At 29.2% G+C, this 20,138-nt stretch overlaps 1 long non-coding RNA gene across 2 annotated transcripts; it reads right to left on the bottom strand.

Moving 5' to 3' along the window:
* Window positions 1–10,616: 10,616 nt before the first annotated feature.
* Window positions 10,617–18,605, bottom strand: LOC147810844 (uncharacterized). 2 transcript variants are annotated; one of them, XR_015432986.1, is made up of 5 exons: window positions 18,307–18,605; window positions 16,560–16,589; window positions 15,166–15,199; window positions 14,497–14,541; window positions 10,617–10,786 (listed from the first exon to the last, which is right to left on the bottom strand). It is a non-coding gene; the product is annotated as an uncharacterized LOC147810844 (long non-coding RNA). The 2 variants fall into 2 exon arrangements; XR_015432987.1 differs by lacking the exon at window positions 16,560–16,589.
* Window positions 18,606–20,138: the final 1,533 nt, after the last annotated feature.

Raw genomic sequence — 20,138 nt, 5'->3', positions numbered from 1 at the left:
ACTTTTTTTTAAACGGATTCAGATTTTTGACCTCCTAAATAGAAGGGGTAACAGCAATCTGGGAAATATTGTCCCCATAGTTTGTTCAGAACAGCGATCCACAGTTTGGACACCTTAATGTTAGTTATACTTTTTGCGTATTTCGCCACATCTCGAGAAAATTTTAAGCGAATTGAAAAAAATTTGCACACAATTATAAATGTCATTCATCCCAAGCGAAAAATAAATTTTAACAAATATTTATTATTTTTTTTATTGCCTTAAATAATTCTCAAAACAATTTTAAATTTTAAAGTATACATTTTTTTACATAATTTCAAAGTATCAACAAGGCAACAATTTTACAAGGCAAAATACAAAGTTTGCGATAAATTTGTTGAATAGTTCCTGATAAATCAAATTTTAAATCTACAACTTTTTTAAAATTTGATTTCTCAGGAACTATTGAACCGATTTTTGCCTAAATCTTGCTTTTTGCACGTAAAATCACGTACTTAAAAATTATGTAAAAACTTTTATGCCTTGCAACCCGAAATTTTTCCGACTATTATTTAATTAAATAATAAAAAATAATCAATTATAAATAAATAAAAAATTATCCGAAAAACTACTTAATAGGTTTAACACATTTTTTTAAAATGTTTCTCATATTACGCGGTTTAGCATTATCTAAAAATGTACTTAATGTTTACTGATATAATACTTACTATATCCCTTGGTAGCTGAAACAAAGTGGCGTTGCTTACGAACTTTTTTATTATTTACATGTTGTTGTTGTCGTGGTTACAATTGTTAATACCCGAAAGTATGCTATGGGAAACCAAGCGGTTTCAAGGCAGAAGTTGCGATGCCTTGTTTTTCAGTCACTCCCTCTATGGCTAAAAATACGACTTCAGTCACACACACGACACAGCCTGTTTCTCAGGGATCACCCATTCATTCATTCATTCTCTGATTATTATTTTTACCTGAACCATAGAAAGATAAATCTCTCTGAGATATTGATTTGGTATAGTAACTTGGCGGACTTTGCGACCCCAGCATATTTAACTTGTTTCAGTCACCATTAGTGATAATACACGGGAATTCTTCGGCCAGCAGTATTCGAATTCACTATCTCACGAATATGTACCCTACTTACAGGCTCTCATTTACTCGTAGTAGAGTGAAAGATGTCGTTAAATCAAATTGCAAAGTAAAGAACCATTCAATAAAACTTAACTCTAAGTCATTTTCTCAAAAAACGTGTAAAGATGGCAGCACTGCTTCCACACTTTAACCGTTGTAACAGTTCTAAGATTGAGTGTTACACTTTTGCTATGTTAAGAGGACGCCATATCATGTGAGACACTTTTCGTCGCAAATTCTCTGGGAAAATGGAGCAAAATATCATTAATTTAAGCTATATCAATCCAAAAAATTTTAAGTCAGTCTGCATGGTGTCACTTGGAATTGTTTCAGCTTTCTCGTCATGAGACTTTTACGATGTGGGTATAATTTCAAAGATAAATAATTACTTTTAAACTTATAATAATTCAGCAAACATATCTTTCTTGATACGCTTGCCTCTAGCAAATATCATACACTACATTTATGAACATTCGTCAAGGTAATGTAATATTACTTATTAAGAATATTTAAGAATTAAACTGGTAGTTATTTTATACATCTAAACTTGAAATTGAAATTTGACTAAATTAAAAAATCTACTTAATATATTTCACTAATTTTTTTTATATTTTTTCACACTGCGTGGTTTAGGATTATCTAAAAATTTACTAAATGTTTAACAAAATACTGCTATGGAACTTACTAAATAGCTAGAAAATCACTGAAAGTAAGAATTATTTCTTGTAAACTTTACTTTTATATTATTTATAAGGTGTTGTTACTAAAGCCACTTGCCAATACAAGCAATCCTGTTATGAGAAACCAAGCGATTTTAAGGCAAAGGGTGCGTTTCTTGTTTTTAGGTGTCACTCTCTATAGCCAAGAATACGACTTCAGCCAAACACACGTCACAGTCCGTTTTACAGGGATCACCCATTCATTTATTCACTGATCATTATTTTGACCTGAACCATAGAAAAATAAATCTCTCGGAGGTTTTGATATGGTATAGTAACTTGGAGGACTTTGTGACCCCAGCATATTTCACTTGTACCAGTCACCATTAGTGGTAATACACGGGAATTCTTCGGCCAGCGGTATTCGGATTCACTATCTCACGAATATGTACCCTACTTCCTATCAACCACGCCATCCCGACCCTCCTTTACAGGTTTCTTAAGACGATTCTGAAATTGAGCATAAATATCGTTGATTGAAGCTATATTCATCTAAAAGAATTTTAGTTTAAAGCAAGAAGGGTGGTGTCACATTTTTGCATAACGCCAGGGGAAACTATATTTAATAACTTTTCAGTGGCCGTTAAAAAAATTAAAATTGCTTTTTATCTATTTTCCTATGTTGTAGTAACCTTTAAAAAGGATATTTTTTTCTTGGGGATAATTGTTTTAAAAGCTATTATTAATTACCTATTTTCATGTTTAAAAAATTTGTTCATCAACCTCTTCATATCTGATGTTGTACGGCATAAATGACATTGCTTGGAAATTGTTTTAACGTGGTAGCTAAAGTGAGAAAATATATGTACTTTGACGTATTCAGATCTGATGAAAATATTTTTATTTCGTTCATCGCGGTGTGGTAGCTTCAAAACTTATTTCATAAAAGTAATCAGAATTTAACTTTATGAAATTTTTCAGTATCTTTAGAAAAGTTCGTCATTCTTTTTTTATTTTTCTAAGGTACCCTATACAAGGCTGCAAACTTTCAACGCTTTTTGTTAAAATATACTCAAGTAGTAGCTAATTTTATGTTTTAATTTATGAATCATTGTTTTGTAAATTTGATCTTAAGTTATTTACAACGCCATAACGTGCCAAAGATCCAAAAGTTCATAGGAAGCGCCACTTGTCTCAGCTTTCACGTGGTTGGGCTTTCAGATGTTGGCAAAACTTCAAAACATTCTGAAAGTCTTAATTTTTTAACTTTCTACCCCTCAATAAAATATTTTGCTTATAACTAATTGTTGATATATTTCTGGTCAGAGATGCCAACTTGCACCGGAGAGCAAATATATATTTTAAAGTGGTAGTTTAACAATTGTGATTCTTGGTTTAATAAATTCAATTTAGTAGATTTTTATCCACCACTATTTCTAAGCAATTCGTAGGTTTATATAATTCACCACTTAAAAGTGAATATGTCAGGCAATACATTTTATAAAGCGAGCAAAAATAGTCAATTATTTGTAAAATTTACTTGAAGTTATTTACCGTTTTTTAAATTATTTCGGCGTGTCCGGAGCAGTTGGCATCTCTGTGTATTTGGTATGCACCTGCGAAGTTCGGGGGGTGGCGGGGCAGCAGTAAATAAATCGGATCCAAAGTGTTTACAATTATTTTATTTTAATTTTCGCCCACGTCACGTAAACAAATGAAACACATACGAGTATATCAGAACTGAAACAAATAGGCAAATTAGAATATTAATAGAACAAATTAGACATAGTCTACACGAAATATTTCTTGAAAATTTTAATTGAAAATATTGCTCAACACACATATAATTAACTAATCTTTTAGAACTTGAATTGAATTTTCATTAGTTCTAATATTATTAGTATTACATAACATCTACAATACTTACTACTAATATAATACACTTACGGGAAATACATTTTTTTGTTGCATTAAATGTACCTATAAATATATTTCTTCATTCTTATAATCTAAAGTTATGTTTTCTTCCTGGATAATATTTTACTTCCTTCAGATAAAAAGTTTTCCTTTCCGGATATTAGATTGATTTATATTGACACTTCATTAATCTTTCAAACAAAGTCTATAAATTAGCCAATGAGAGAAATTGTTAATTTGATATATAGTTCAATAAATCTAACTATAAATCAGTATGCCTCATGCGACTCGGATTTTTTTTTAATCTCTTTATTTATTCAATCGTAACAACTATGAGGCATTTCAAATTATTCATTTTTAAATCAAAAACTTTCTTTGCAATAGCTTATAATAGCAAACTGAAAAAAATAGCCTGCAAAGAAATACTCATTTTATATGATTTTAACATAGTTTTGAATTTGATAAGTTATCACTTCTGTATCTTTAGTCGCCCTCATCAACCCCGATAAATGAACCTAGGAAAATCGTTAGTATTTTGCAAAAATAATGCAATTTTGTAATAAAATTACTTTTCCTCTTATAGATACATAAATTTTTAACGATTTTATAAGATTGGTCTAATCCGCATTTATTAAATCGAGCGTGTTTACTCTACATAAGTATAACAAACCAATAAAAAGTAGAAAATAGAAATTTATCCATTTTTTAGTATTTAACTACAAGATTTAACATATGGGTGTTACTCTTACATTATTTACTATTTGAACAAGAAAAATCATTCATATTCACTCCTCATTTTATTTTTAAATTTTATTTTATTTTTACATCGGCGTTGAACATCCGACCCTAATAGGACAGCTGTCAATGCGTTTGCGAGTATTAATGTTCAGCTCCATAGCCTTCTTTTTTGAACTTAAACCAGAAAACAAAATAATTCTGAACTTAAACTCTTCTTCCGCATTTGCGTTACATGGAGAACTACCTAAACCACCCATTGTTCGCCCTACGGAAAAAAGATTATAACCCATGATCTGTCCACCACTAAGAGTATTTTATGTCAGCAAGCACTGTGGTCCGTGCGAGCAAGGAGCAGAATTCGCATCATCCAGTCACCGTTGCGATTCGAACCTGCTCCTCCTTATTGAGAGGTGAACTTTTAGTGTGTTCTTCTATTTGTTTTTGCCTTACTTTGAATTGAATAAACAAGAGCTGAGTAAACCTTGAGTAAATAAGCTTTGAGTAAGCAACTGAATTTAAAATGTATGAATTAAATTCGGGTCTGATTGCTTAAGATGATGTAATTTTAAACATATGAGTAATTACTAATTTAACGCATGAGCTCATAAATTGACCACTACTAGTAAATAGATCCATTGCATAGAAACAGCTAGAAATTGTGCTCGTGTAGAATTGCCGCTACGACACAAGGTACCTGCGACGAATAGTGCTCGCGCCGCTTTTTACCTGCACGAAATATGCTCGTGACAAATTGAAATCTCGATGATTGTGCCAAAGACAAATTGTTTCCACGACGAACTGTCACACCAACAAATTGTGCACAATGAAATATACTACGACAAATATTGCGCCACAAATTGACGCACCACCCTCTATCATTGTACAAAATGTTTTGCAGAAGGCAGAGCTATTGGTATCCATGCGTAAATGCTTAAAAATGATTTTTTTTTTCTATGTGACTTAAAACAAATAATATTTTTACAATAGCCGGGATAGCCTAGTTGGATAGGGGTTGAGCCTATATCCAAGAGGTCGGGAGTTTGATCATCGCCGGGCAGATTTCCCATGTAATAAATGGTGACTGATGCACGTTAAATCTGTTGGGTCACAAAGTATTCCATGTTCGCTCAACGAATCATACCTCTTGGGTACTGAATGAGAGATTGACCATTCTCTGGTTCAGGTCGAAATAACGATATTTGGAGGAGTGAATGAATAACGGTAAATACGGATTGTGACGTGTGATGCTGAAGTCGTAATCTTGGCCACAGATGGGGTCACTTAAAACCGAGAAACGCAGCCTTAAATACGCTTGGCTTCGTCCTGCAATCTTGCTAGATTGGCAAGTGGCATTAGAAACAACGCAACATTTTTTTAGAGAATGAGGGGAAAAGCAATTGTTAAAAAAGATATTGTTGCTTGGATTTTAATTAAAAAGTCCTTAATGGCTGATCGTTTGAAAAAAACTGATTTACTTTTTTACTAATTATTGTCATTGATTTATGTTCAAAATAATTATTCTCTTATTATAGATTGCATTTGGAAGCAAATGTTTTGCTTTATTTAAACAAGTAATTAAATAACCATGACTACCAGATATTTTAATGGATGCAATTTATATATTGATTTGCTTTTTTTCCCGAGTAAAAAAATAATAACAATGAATCGTTTATTATTAAGAATAGATTTACTCCTCCCTAAAATTATATATTATTAAAATAGTTTTATTGCTAGTGTTTTCTCTTTCCGTCTCGCTTTCATGCCTGGTGTTTATGTTTCAAAAACAGATCTTTTTCTCTGTAACTTAGAGAGCAAATCACTTTCCCAAAGTATAAAGAAAATAGCGAGGCTTAAGAGAAACATATTGTCGTGTAAATGTTACATAAGAAGTTTTTATTGACTTAGACTGCAAAGAGGAAAATTTTTGCATCTCTGAATTGTTGAATTCTAACGAATGGCTGTAAGTTTAAAGAAATAATCCAAACAATTTCAAAACAAGTCGCTGGTGTATATTGATTATTTCTTATATCTTCAAAGACGCGTTTTCTAAAATATTTTAGAAACGAAAAAGTTATTGGAAAACAATAATGAAAAAGTATTTGCGTAAAAAGAACTTCTTAGGCTTACACAAGTGAAACGCACAATTTCAATGAACATAGTTCCGAGATATTTAAAGATTAAAAAAATGACAATGTTATCTCAATTTTAAACTAAATAATTTTGTATACAACAAAAATAGGAATTAATTTCAGCAATTTTAAAATAATGATAAAACTGTAGATAAAAGAAGAAAAAAATATAAACTCGTTATTAACAAATATTTACTACCATGTATTTTTATATAAATGTTTTTAATAAATAGAAATTATAAATTTGGTATAAGCATACCCTCCAACTGCTACGGAATTTCCGTAGTTTCAGAAATCTTCTTTTCAGACGGTAGCAAAATTAATGTCTTAATATTTAAAAAAAATTTATTTTAGCATAACTTGTCCACTATTACTTATAAAAGTGCAGGCCATATGGCTAGATTCTTAAGTTCTGATAAAAGTTTTATGAGAGATCCATTTGCTTTAAAAATTTCTACTTTGGCTCGCTACCACTAGAAAGAATTATTTTTAAAATCCTCATAAGTTGGAGGGTATGTATAAGCATATAATCAGTAGTATTTCAACTTATGCAGATTAATCGGTTAGAGGCACTTCGCCTTGAATACCGAGATCAAACCCATAGCAAACATTCGTCTGCTAAGACAAATGTTGCTGTTATTTTTGATCGAATATCATTAATTCTGAAGGCGTCAAGTTACTGTTTGAGTTTGAAGGTAAAGCCAAAATCTCTGTTTTGATCATTTGTATAATTTTTTCGGATTTCAATAGTTTGTGATCTGATAAAATTGTTATATAATGAAGAATCTTTAAAATAATCTTATTACAATATTTTTTTAATTGATTTTTTTTAGACTTTTTAAGTGAGACAGGATGTTTTATTATAAATAAAAATTATACAGTATATAAAAATCTAAACTTGAAAAACGTATGTTTTTTCGAGTTTGTTACATATGAAATATAATTGAGGCAAATGATATTATTTAAAGATTTAGTATTTTTAAATCAAGTTATTTACATGTATTGTTAAGGTGTGAAATAAATAACGTTTTCTATCTTCTTTTTTTCCACGAATTTGGCGAGTTATTGTTTTTGTGAAGTAAAAGTGACAAAAAGAAAAAAAAATGAATGATGTAAGAAATCAGAAAAAATGAACACATCAACAATAATTTAGGTAGGAAAATGTTAAGAAATATACACAAAAATTTTACGTTTTTCTTTATTTATAATGTTAAATATAATTTGCCGGGTGTGAGAAAAAGTATGTAGTGGTTACGAAGCTATCATGCACTCGGGGAGTTCTCGGCTTCGAATCCTGCAGGTTGCATGTCTAGAGTAATTTTTGTTTTTAAATTTATATGTATCAAAATTTTGCGTTGCACAACTGTTATAAATGGGACAAATTTTGAAATCATTATTGAAGAAATAATATAGAGAAGGAAATATTCGAGAATCCAAAAATTTATTTTAAGTTTTAAAATAACTAAATTAAAAAATAAATTCCATTTCCAAGTTTTATATTATATTTAATATGGAATTAATATTTGATCTGATTTATTTATCATACACCTTTTTAAACATAAAGTAATTTCTTTTGAGAAAAATACAACATTATTTATTTATTCTTAAATTTCTGTCCTCTCCTATTTTGCGGATAGAAAATTGAAATGAAAAATATAGTAACGTGAAAAGTCTAAAATATGAATTCAGTGAAATTTTTGTAACTCACAGAATGTGATAATTCCTTTTTAACTTTAGGGCATTCGTCTATAATACTCTGGAGTTCAATTTGTGCATCTTCTTGATTATACAGCAAAAGTTAAGATTTTTTTTTAGTAGTAAATGTACCAACACCTTTTTCCCGATATCATGTTCATTTTTCGCTTTCGTTCGTTTTCCGAATTTTTAGAGTTCGTTTGAGTTATGGAATCGTCCTGCTCCTAGACGCTTGTGTATTTTATATATTAGCTCGATTATAGATTCATTTGTTTAAAGTATTTTATAGTTATTCTGATAGTTATAAGTGAATGCGAGGGAAAGTGAAAGGTGGCTATGGCACTGCATTTGCACTTGGGAGGCTCTGAATTCTTTTCATGAGGTAAACATATCTCTAGTTTGCATTCTTATACAAATATATCTATACAAATATTCCGACAAATATTTTCAATCCAATTTATTCTAGCAACTTCATATCTACCGAAACTAAGTCGTTATCACTTGCGAAGCTAAATTTTAAATTTCTGTAATCTTTCATATTACATTTTTTTTTAAAATTAAAGCAAAAATATCAGATTCAAGAATTTTTTTAAAAAGTTTGCTTTTAGGAAGGAATAACTCTTAGTGAATATTGGCAAGAAAATTATATCATTTCCAAAGCTCAGTCAATAAATGTGTGTAATTAGTTTATTGCTGTATACGTCTTTTCATAATTTTATTCTCTATTAAACTATTTCTATTAACTAATTCTATCTCAACCGGGTAAGAAGGATTTATGTCATCTTCTTTAAAATATTTTTTTTTTCATTTAAAAACTGTAAAAATCGAAATAATGAACGATATCAATTCTGAAATAAAACCAGCTCCTTTAAATACAACTAACTGAATTAATTTGAGCTTGATACCCATAAATGTGAAATTAGACGATAGATGGCGATGATACATTTCTTCTAAAGCATTTATTTATTTTTTATAAAGAAGCATTTATATATTGAAGATTTATTACTAGTAGATCTTTTAAAGGGGCAAACTTTGATGGCTTTATTTTTAAAGAGTAACAATTACGAAAATTAATTTTCATTAATTGGCTTGAATTCAATTAATGGTATTTAATAATTTTTAAACTTTATTTAAATCACATTGCAGGAGGTTTTGAGTCAACTGTTTATGCAAGTGAGAATACTTTAGGAAAACTCTGGTAACCATTTCTGGTGCAGTACAATCAGTCTAGCAACACTAATTCAAAATATATTTCAAGCCAATCGAAACGTAAAAATAACTATTTTTAAATGTTTAGCAACATTTATTCTATAAACAACAAAGAGCTAAAGTATGGCATTTAGTATAAAGTTATTATCAACATTCCCCAGCAAAAACAAATCTGTAGGTCCAGCTCCACAAAACTGCTGTTTGCCACCAGCTAAAGCGACGGGTCTGTGCCGGCAAAAGTCACTTTCAACTGTACTAAAGTGAATGGCTGGCCTTCTGTCGAGCCAACAATACCGGCCTATCGGTGGCCGGTAGTACCTAACCCAGCAGTTACTGTCTAAAACGCGCTGGGTGAGTGATTGCCCGACATTTTCCAGTAGAGGGTAATCAATGAATCAATAATTGAGGGCCAGCAATTTATATACACCCAGCAGCATCCCTTTAGTTTATAGAGGTTTACGAGAGGTCATTGACCTAGTTACAGGAGTAATTAAAACCCACAAACCTAATTTTTATTTAATTCAATTAGCTAAATAAATATCTAGCTATCTAATACATTTCTGAATAAATTATTAATATATGAACTAAGAAAATATTTCTAGGTTAATTTTTTCATTTAAATTGTTATATGCAAAGAATATTTTTTACACAGTTCAACCCCTTAGTCCTAAAGATTTGCTGTGCACAATCTATGCTTCCACTTATCAATACATTTTTAAACTAGGTAAACATATGTAATAATCTTTTCTTTACAGTGATATTCTACTTAAAAGCAGAATAATAAAACTGCTGTCCAGAATTATGAAAATTCTGTATCTAATTTTTCAAGTTTTAACTTGAAGTCAATATATATGTCTATAATAGCTTGTAGTCAGTATATATATGTTTTAAAATTAAAGCTGTGTTCTTAAGGAATCTAGTGATACTATTGTACCCTATACAAAAATAAATACAACTTACAGCCGATACAGGCTGTCCAGAGATGATCATTTAGTGCGATACTGATCATGAATTCATGTTTTACTGATTATATTTGGTCTTGCAGCAAATTTAACAAAAAATAGGTGTATTGGACAAAAATGTACTAATGTCATGTAATGAATTGAATGTACCCTGAAATTAGTTAAATGAATAATCAACATTGTCTCTTGCAAACATTTTATTATACAAAGACATATAAATACAAAGACATAACCTTAATCAATACAAATATTACACAAATTTCAATTTAATTTTAAAAATAATAAAAACAACAGAGAAATCATATCTTTGTCTACATAGAATCACTTGGAATAGCACAGAAGAGTTCTCCTGAAAGAGAGGATAATAAAATAAAAATTATGCAAATCGTATATTTTAAAAACATAAGTATTTTTGTGAAAATGAGCTTTTAAAACTAAAATTTCTATCGAAAAGTTTTTGCTTTTATCATTTCATTGATAAATTTTGACTCATCAAATTAGTAACACCATGCAAAACATACACCTGTCTTATAATTTAGAAAGATTTTGAACATAAAATTCCTTTCTGAATGAAATTATTGAATATTGACTCACGAACCCATTAAGATTGACAACTAGTACATGAAAATCTAACTGTTAAATGAAAAGTTATTCAGGGTGTTTAATTTTGTGCTCACCTTTTCTCAGAAAATATTTAATTTTAAAAAACATGCACAAAACATCTTCATTAATTTTATGGTGCTCAATTTTATTGCATTTAATATTTAAAACAATTATGATATTCTAATGTAAATTATTGTTTCAAGGAAAGCTGTAGAAGAAAAATTACTTTTAAATATATATTACTTACATGCACGAATGTATCAATAGTATTTCTTTTTCGCTTTACTTTTATGATTAAATTTTTAATTGTATACCCTTGACAAAAAAAATTTCAAAATTTACAACATTTTTCATATTAAAATAGGCATCAAAACAATAATATGTATTGAATTGAAACCAGAATTGAAACCATATGAAAAAAGGTTGCTCAAAATTTGCTAGTTAAAAAGGCAGATAATTTTACAATTCTGTAATAACTTTATAAATCAATAAATTCTTAAATTACTTTAATGGTGATGCTTTGTGAAATTAATGTTTTCCTCATATAAAAAACACAAGAACTAGATAAGAATAACGACAGATTTGACCAATGTCACGATTTCCGTAATGTCTTTATATAACTGGTATAGATGTAAGACAAAAAATGAAAAGTTTACATAAATATTAATAACATTGTTTACATCTCTGATGAAATTTCTTTTCTTCAAATTTTTTTATTAATTTAGTTCCTTTTTTTAACAAAAAATATTTGTTAAATACTCCATTACTATGCCTAGGAATAAAAAAGGGAAAGGTGCTTCCTAAAAAAAAAAGGGTACACCGAGTTTTTAAAGGGGTTTTAATTAACACCGTAAATAGTTAACAAAATGTGTACTATTATGTAACAGCTGAATTCGATTCTTAACGACTGTAAAATTACCATCCTATACCTACTATTTTACATGTATATTTCAAAAAGTAGTTCTCACCCATTATCAAAATGAGAAAAATTTGTAGCTTACAAAGAAAAAAAACATGCTAATAGAAAATCATTGTGCAATAGAAAACATTGTGCAATAGAAAAAAATATTGTTAAACATGAAGGCTTTTTCCATAATTTAAACTATTAACTAATAAACGATTAATTAAAAATAAATATTGAAAGGTACATATTTTTAAAAAAAATATTCATTTCAAATTTTTTTAAAAAATCTTTTAATAAACTTATTGATACTAAAAAAATCTTTTAAAAATTTAACCAGTTGAGAATTAACAAAGTAAATATTTGTAATGGTATCTGAATCAAACTTATTAACACGAATAATTTTAAAAGTGTGTAATCATCATTTACACATTAAATTTTTTAAAAGGAATATTATCAGACAGTGTCGTCAAAGGGCAGTGAGGACGGTTGGCCCTTCTCGAGGAGGTACACTGCATTTTTATTTGATACAGAAAAATTAGCTGTCATTTTCTGTAGATTAGAATAGCAGGAGTTGCACATTAACCACTTTCAACATATACTTTTCGAATTCTAGCAAATAAACTCTGTAATAGGATACACACATTATGGGCCACAAATAAAAAGATACAAAACTTATTTAAATCTAATGAATAATTCAGAGAAAAATTAGACTGAAAACATTTAAACCTGTTTGATTGCCCAAGGACAGGAGCGTTACAATGGGCGTTTCCTTATTATAGACTTTTTTCCCTTTTTTTTTTAAATTGCAGGCATTGGGGGGTTGTCCCATTGGCCACAGGAATGCCAGAACTACTACTTTCTTCTCGTTACCCAGTGGGCACCTGTGGTGAAGCAGGGTCGCCCACGTCACACAACCACAACCCGTTTATAGGGCGGAAAGTTAAAAAAGAATCTTTAAAAACTTCAACATTTCAATATGCAATTAAACTGGTTCTGATGTTTTTCATCTCGTTTAACTCATAAAATCGTAAGATTTCTATAATCTTTTTGCTTCTGTCGCACTTAAATGTTAGTTTAGAGATTCCTAATGTGTTTACATTTTAAACTTCTGTTTCAAGAAAACTTTTTTGTTTTTAAAAAGGTAGGTGTATATATTATTGCCAAATAAAAATATTTTGTACTATTGAAGAATAGATAAATAAGTGAAATGTAGGTGTTATTAACATTATTTCTTAGTTACCATAAATTAAATTTACTTACACATTTTATTAAGAATTTTTTAACTTTTACGCTGCATTTAAATTTGCTTGGACTAAAAAATTGTTCTTATCGCAAAAATTTTTTCTACCAAATAATGTCTTAGAAGGCATTCAATATTGTACAGGTTAGTTTCAAGATGCTTCAAATCAGTACTTTGTCGTTACTTTTTTTTTTTCTCTTTAACCTACACGTTTTTAAGCTATGTTAACAAGGTAGGTTTTTAAATATGATTGTGTTTTCACAATCAAAATCTTACTGTACTTAATAAAATTTTTAAAAAAATATTTTATATACATCAATAAAATTTATAAATATAACACTTTTTTTCATTGAATAGGGAAGTGAATGATTAAAATGAAAATTAATAACCATTATTAAAATATAAAACTACATACAGTGACCAATCACTTCTGCGCCACCTCTTTTATGTGCCTTTTGCATATATACAAAGGTTTTCAAAGGCCCTTGATCATTATATAGGAAAATAATAATAATTATAATTCTTTATGCATCATTCAGAAAATAAATATTTCAATTCAGCACACAATTTTTTTTTAAAAGTCTAAAATTTTGATTTTATTTTTTGTTTAAATAGAAAAAAATAATCCCATTTTTTAGAAAAAGTTTTCAGTTTAAAGCAAATAAACAATCTTCGTTACAGATAAAAGGAAATAAGTTACTGGATCTAGTAATACAGTTCATTTTTCTTCCCTATGGGATTTTTTTCACCTTTATTGTTTCTAGGAAGACATTTTTTTATATGAATTTGAATAAGGTGTCTTATCTATCACACCACCCACATTGAAACCACCATATATACCACCCATATGCTTTCAAAATTTATCTAGCAGTGTCTTTCCCACCACCAATTAAAACGTTAGTTTTTGGTCAAGGAATGTAAAGCTATAGCGATTACTATTACTCAGTTTACGCGAAAACAGAGATGACAAAAACATTACTCGAAATCATTAAAAACAATTAGAAGGTTTAGCCGCTATTCACGACTATTTGTAGTTTTATTCAGCTATTGAAACTTTTCTATCTAGCTTTTCTTATTTGTATGAACTTACTGTTTTTAAAATCTTATGGACTTTTTCTCTTGGTCCCAAAGACTGAAGCATAATGAGAATTCACTGTATTTTATAAATGAATTCGCTTAATACATTAAAATGTCCCTAATCCTTCTTTAAAATCATAATTCAAATAATAATAATTAAAATAATACTTCTCAAAATAATAAATTATTTATGCACATCAAAGATTCTGCAGATGATAAAAGTAATAAAACTTACAGAAATTCGTGGTGGACTGGCACAGGTTTACCAACATTTGAAGAGCTAAAAGGGAAAAAAAGGGTCTTATTTTTATGTAAATATTAACTTGAGATATACAGTAAAAAATTTTTTCAGTAAACTTTTAGCAGAAATTTAAAAAACATTATACAACGGACACCCAGAAAGATTAAGTAAAAATTAGAATAATATTTTTTAGAAATTTGAATGAGAAAAATAACTTGCAGGCTACGAAATTTTATTAACAGAATCGTCATCAATAAAACAAAATTTTCTAAGTTTGCCTCTAGGATCACAAAATATAAGGTCAGCGTTTAAAATCTTCCAAAGAGTTAATTGAAATTTATTTTTTTTTTTCCACTTAAAGATTCTCCACAAAAAATTATTGTAAATTTAGCTTTCGCTGAATCTGAAGCTTTTCTTATGTGCATGAACTTACTGTTTTTAAAATCTTATACACTTTTTCTCTTGGTCCCAAAAACTGATGCATAAGGGAGAAATCACTGCACTTTATAAATAAATTTGCTTTATACATTAAAATGTCCCTAATTCTTCTTTAAAATCATAATTCAAGTAATAATAATTAAAATACTACTTCTCAAAGTACCTAATATTAAATTAATTATGTACATCCAAGATTCTGCATATGATAAAAGTTAAAAAACTTACTGAAATTCATGGTGGACTGGCACAGGTTGAAAAGCTAAAAGGAAAAAAAAGGTCATATTTTTATGTAAATATTACCTTGTATACAGTAAAAATATTTTACGGTAAACTCTTAGCAGAAATTTAAAAAGTATTACCCAATGGACACCCAGAAAGATTAAATAAAAATTAAAATATTTTTTAGAAATTAGAATGAGAAAAATAACTTGTAGGCCAGGAAATTTAGAATGAGAAAAATAACTTTTCGACCAGGAAATTTTATTAACAGAATTGTCAACAATAAAAAAAAACACAAAATATAAGGTTAGCATTGAAAATCTTCCTAAGAGTTAATTGAAATTTATTTTTTTATTCCCACTAATAGATTCTCGGCAAAAAATTATTGTAAATTTAGCTTTTGCTGAATCTGAAGCTTTTCTTATTTGCATGAACTTACTGTTTTTTAAATCTTATACGCTTTTTCTCTTGGTCCCAAAGACTGGTGCATAAGTGAGAATTCACTGTACTTTATAAATGAATTCGCTTAATACATTAAAATGTCCTTAATCCTTCTTTAAAATCATAATTCAAATAATAATAATTAAAATATTACTTCTCAAAATAATATTAAATTATTTGTGCACATCAAAGATTCTGCAGATGATGAAAAAAAAAATAAGTTAATTGATAAATCATTTTAACTATTAATAAATTTAAAAATTTGTATCAGGGGAATTGGTTGGTAATAGTTGCTTTTCTCAATTTAATTTATGTAAAATAGAACAGTTTCACATAAAAGTCATTTTTGAAATTTAATTTATTTTGAAAAAAACTTTTCAAATTGATTATAATCAAATTTTTGTCGTTTCCATATGGTTCGCCCCCTAGTACAATAATTTAAAATATGTGCGTTTAAACCCTCACTTTGCTGTGGTCAGACTGACAGGCAAACAACAACTATTTTGCTCAAGCCAAAACAGATTATGAAAATAAAATAAGAAAATTATCAATAAAAAAAAGCGGCTAGATTTTTTCGTTAAGCCGTGTTTCAAACTACTCGTAAATTTACGTTTAAATTAGTGTTCAATGGAATCTAATATTGAAGCATATTGTGTCTAATAAACTATTATTAATAATTATATTAGTCTAGCACTTCCATACAAAGCTCAATATAAGGATTTGATATTTAGTTTAAGAAAAAAAAAATTCCTTTAAGTGATAAGATGTAAGTTGTCAATGGAATAAGAGTTGAATTTGGAGCACTTCAGCTACTTGGAAAGTGAAGTTGATGAGAACAGAGACGCAGTACTTCACTCAGTTGGAAAATAGTAGAAATTTCAATTGCAAGTTACCATTGTTACAAACATGAAAGCGAGATAATTCAATAAATAATAAATACATTAAGTAATAAAACTTACAGAAATTCATGGAGGACTGGCACAGGTTTTCTAACATTTAAAGAGGTAAAAGAAAAAAAAAGGTCTTACTTTCATGTGAATATTAACTTGAGATATACAGTAAAAAAAATTTCGCTTAACTTTCAGCAAAAATTTAAAAAGCATTACACAACGGGCACTCAAAACGTTTGAATGAAAATTAGAATAATATTTTTCAGAAATTAGAATGAGAAAAATAACTTGTAGGTCAGGAAATTTTCTTAACAGAATTGTCAACAATAAAACAACAAAATTTTCTAAGTTCGGCTCTAGGATCACAAAATATAAGGTTAGCATTGAAAATCTTTCAAGGAGTTAATTGAAAAACTTTTATTTCCACTGAAAGATTCTCTGCAAAAAATTATTATAAATTTAGCTTTCAGTGATTTGGAAGCAGTTATAACTTGTTTTCTCAATAGAATACAAGTTAAATTTGAAGCACCTCGGCTACTTCGAAAGTGGTCAAACATCCTTTTAAGAAGTTGTACTTGTAAATAAAATGGTATTATATTCTGTCTATAGCGGTCAGGAAATGATTGTAATTTAAATTGTCAACAAGTACAGAGCTCCTGTAGATTTTAGTACTCTAACTAGTCGAAAAGTAGAAATTTTGATCGCATGTTACCAATTCCAATACGAGTGCGAGTTCATTAAATTAATAATAAACACAGCAAGAAATAAGAAAACCTATAGAAATTCATGGAGAGCGCTAACAGGTTTTCTAACATTTTTAAAACTAATAGAAAAAGAGTTGTTTGTTATTTTTATTGAGTATGAATTTTGTTTTCATATTGTATTGAACTTTTATTTATTTTTGTAATCCCTATAAAAATGGGGCATTATTTTATATGAATATTAACTTGAAATTCACAATAAAAACATTATTCACTTAACTCTTAACAAAAATTATGAAGTAACTTTACATTGATTTCAAAATATAAAAGAATTTTGTAATATTTTTTTTTTGTATAAGTGGGGTTAGCCAATATACAATTAAGTATGAGCAACTGCGTGCTAAAAAACTTTCCATAATCTATATTTTTTTAGGTTGTTTAAGAATTCACAGCACGATTCTTCGCAATTAATTATATTAACATGTACAAATAAATTTTCCATCTTAATTTAAACTATTTAGTATAAATTATTAAACCTTTACCTATTTTTACACTTGAATTTAGCTCAAAAATTTCATTAAAATGAAATACATATAACAGAAACAATTTTTAATATTACTAACAGCAATTTGTTAACTAAAATCTTAATATTATTTAACATAAAGAAATAAGTTTTAATGAAAATTCTTGATTATTATACAAACCTATTTTCATAATATACTTAGATAAACCTGATTTATATCATATGCTACAACATATTATGAATAGCACTTAAAGAGTCATCATACAACAGAATTTATATTTGTTTTTGGCGTGCTACTGCTCGATTGTCGCTAAAAATTTGGCGGCGATCTTGGTGTTGATAAAACATTTGTCTGTACATTTTCATTGAATTAAATTTAATATTTTTTATTATTCTATCTTAGAAAGGTGTTAATTATGATGTATTAATTGAATAAAGATGATTGCCAATCTAAAACATAGCGCCAAAACAGCACTTCAAACGCGGTTCTTTGTAAACCGAAATCTGCACGTCGTAAACATATTTGAACAATAGTAAATCAAAAATGATTAAAATAATAACTTCAATGTAATAGAAAAAAATAAAACCTTACCTTTTTTGAAAATTATAAGAATCCAACGTGCTTCTTTTTCTAAACAATAAATTCACAGTTACAGTTACTCGCTCGACCGCTTCACTGGCGGCAGCAGACAACTTTAACTTGGTGGCCCATTGGGTAGATTCAGACTGACGGGATGCGGCTGTTTGTAATGTACAGGCCCAACACTTCCTACAATGTTGGCAAAAGTTCATAGGGTGGCCCAGCAATCAACCCAGCTGACAGTAATTTGCACCTTCACTTTTCAATCAGTACCGTCAGTAATTTCGAAGATGGCCAGAACTTATGTTTTTGCTGGGTCTATCTAGAATGAATTAAAAAACATATGCATTTCACAAAATCACAGTATTGAAAGAAGCCGAAGAGCTCACTCGGGCAGATGTCCAGTAATATTAAGAGTAATAATTCTATTAGCGTAAAACTAGATGACCCAACTACCCGCCTTTATCTAGATATGGATAAAGTTAGCATCTTCGCCGATCGGCTCGAAAATTAAATTACACCTAACAGGCAGTCCGATCGTTGCCATAAAAAGTTTTTTTTTCTTATCGATATAATGAAATCATCCAAGACATCAAACGCCTGAAACCATCAAAAAATTCAAATAGTGAAGAAATTTATGAATTATTTGTAGACTAAAAAACAACAAAGCTCCAGATAAAGATCACATAAATTATAAACTGATAAAATATATACACAGAAAAGAATTGAGAAACAAATTTAATGCCTGCCTCAAAATTAAACAGTTCTCTCATACATGGAGAGACTCAAGAGTAATTTCATTCCCGAAACCGAGGGAAAAATCTAGCAAAACGGAAAATTTACCGCCCAATTAGTCTACTGCAGACTAAGAGCAACTGAGCAACATTTTAGAGAAGATGATCTATATATGTATCAAACCTTACTTAGTCAATCTTCCCACGCCATAATATGGGCCACCGGGCAGCGTTTTGGGTCCGATTCTCTATTTCATTTATACATGTAATTTCCCTAGAAGCGTTAAGCACTGATGAAATAGCAGCCTAGAATATAGACTATATAACCCTTTTATATCAATCGGAAAGCTGAATCCTGCTGTACAAGAATTACAAGATAGCCTCACAAACACCGAAGACTGATGTAGCGATTTGTAAATTAAAACTAATGGCAACAAATCAAAATTTTTAATCATAAGAAGACATATATCAGTAGTCCCGATAACTCTAACACCAAAACGTTTTAATGAAGAAAGCTTAGTAGTCAAACCAAATATCTCGGCATTATCATAAATAAAAAGCTATTTTAGCATGACCATACAAAAGAAACTGTTAAAAAAGCAAGAACCACTTCCATCTTTGTCCACTCCTATACAGAAGATCAACGTTCAGTCTATATAACGAGGCTCCTGCATATACTTTATAAAGGAGCTGTAATTACTCATACATAGCCTGCCTGGGTTGTATTAACATCGCAGATACTACACAAACTGAAATTCTAAGACAAATAGTTGATGCTCCAACATATATAACCAATGTAAATATCCACGAAGATCTGTACATCGATAAAGCAAGTGATTGTATTCAAAAACTTAAAGCAAAATTCTATAAGGAGGCCCACAATTGTGAAGCAGCAAACTTCAAACAAATACTAGACATTAAACTCATGGATTATGACAAAGAACTGAACCCAATAACTTCATTATTTGATCAGACGCTACTTTAAGCAGCAAATTCACGGGACTTTGTAAGCAATAATCCTAGCAATCCAACCGAAATTCGCGTCACCTGGGGAAGCTGAGTACGTCAGTTTAATCCCAACTTCCAGCCTATGGATTTAATTTTACTTTA

This window comes from Parasteatoda tepidariorum, chromosome 4 (genome assembly GCF_982258835.1).
Source record: "Parasteatoda tepidariorum strain Cologne lab strain chromosome 4, Ptep-v5.0, whole genome shotgun sequence".
Taxonomy (NCBI): domain Eukaryota; kingdom Metazoa; phylum Arthropoda; class Arachnida; order Araneae; family Theridiidae; genus Parasteatoda; species Parasteatoda tepidariorum.
This window is presented reverse-complemented; position numbering and strand designations above follow the sequence as displayed.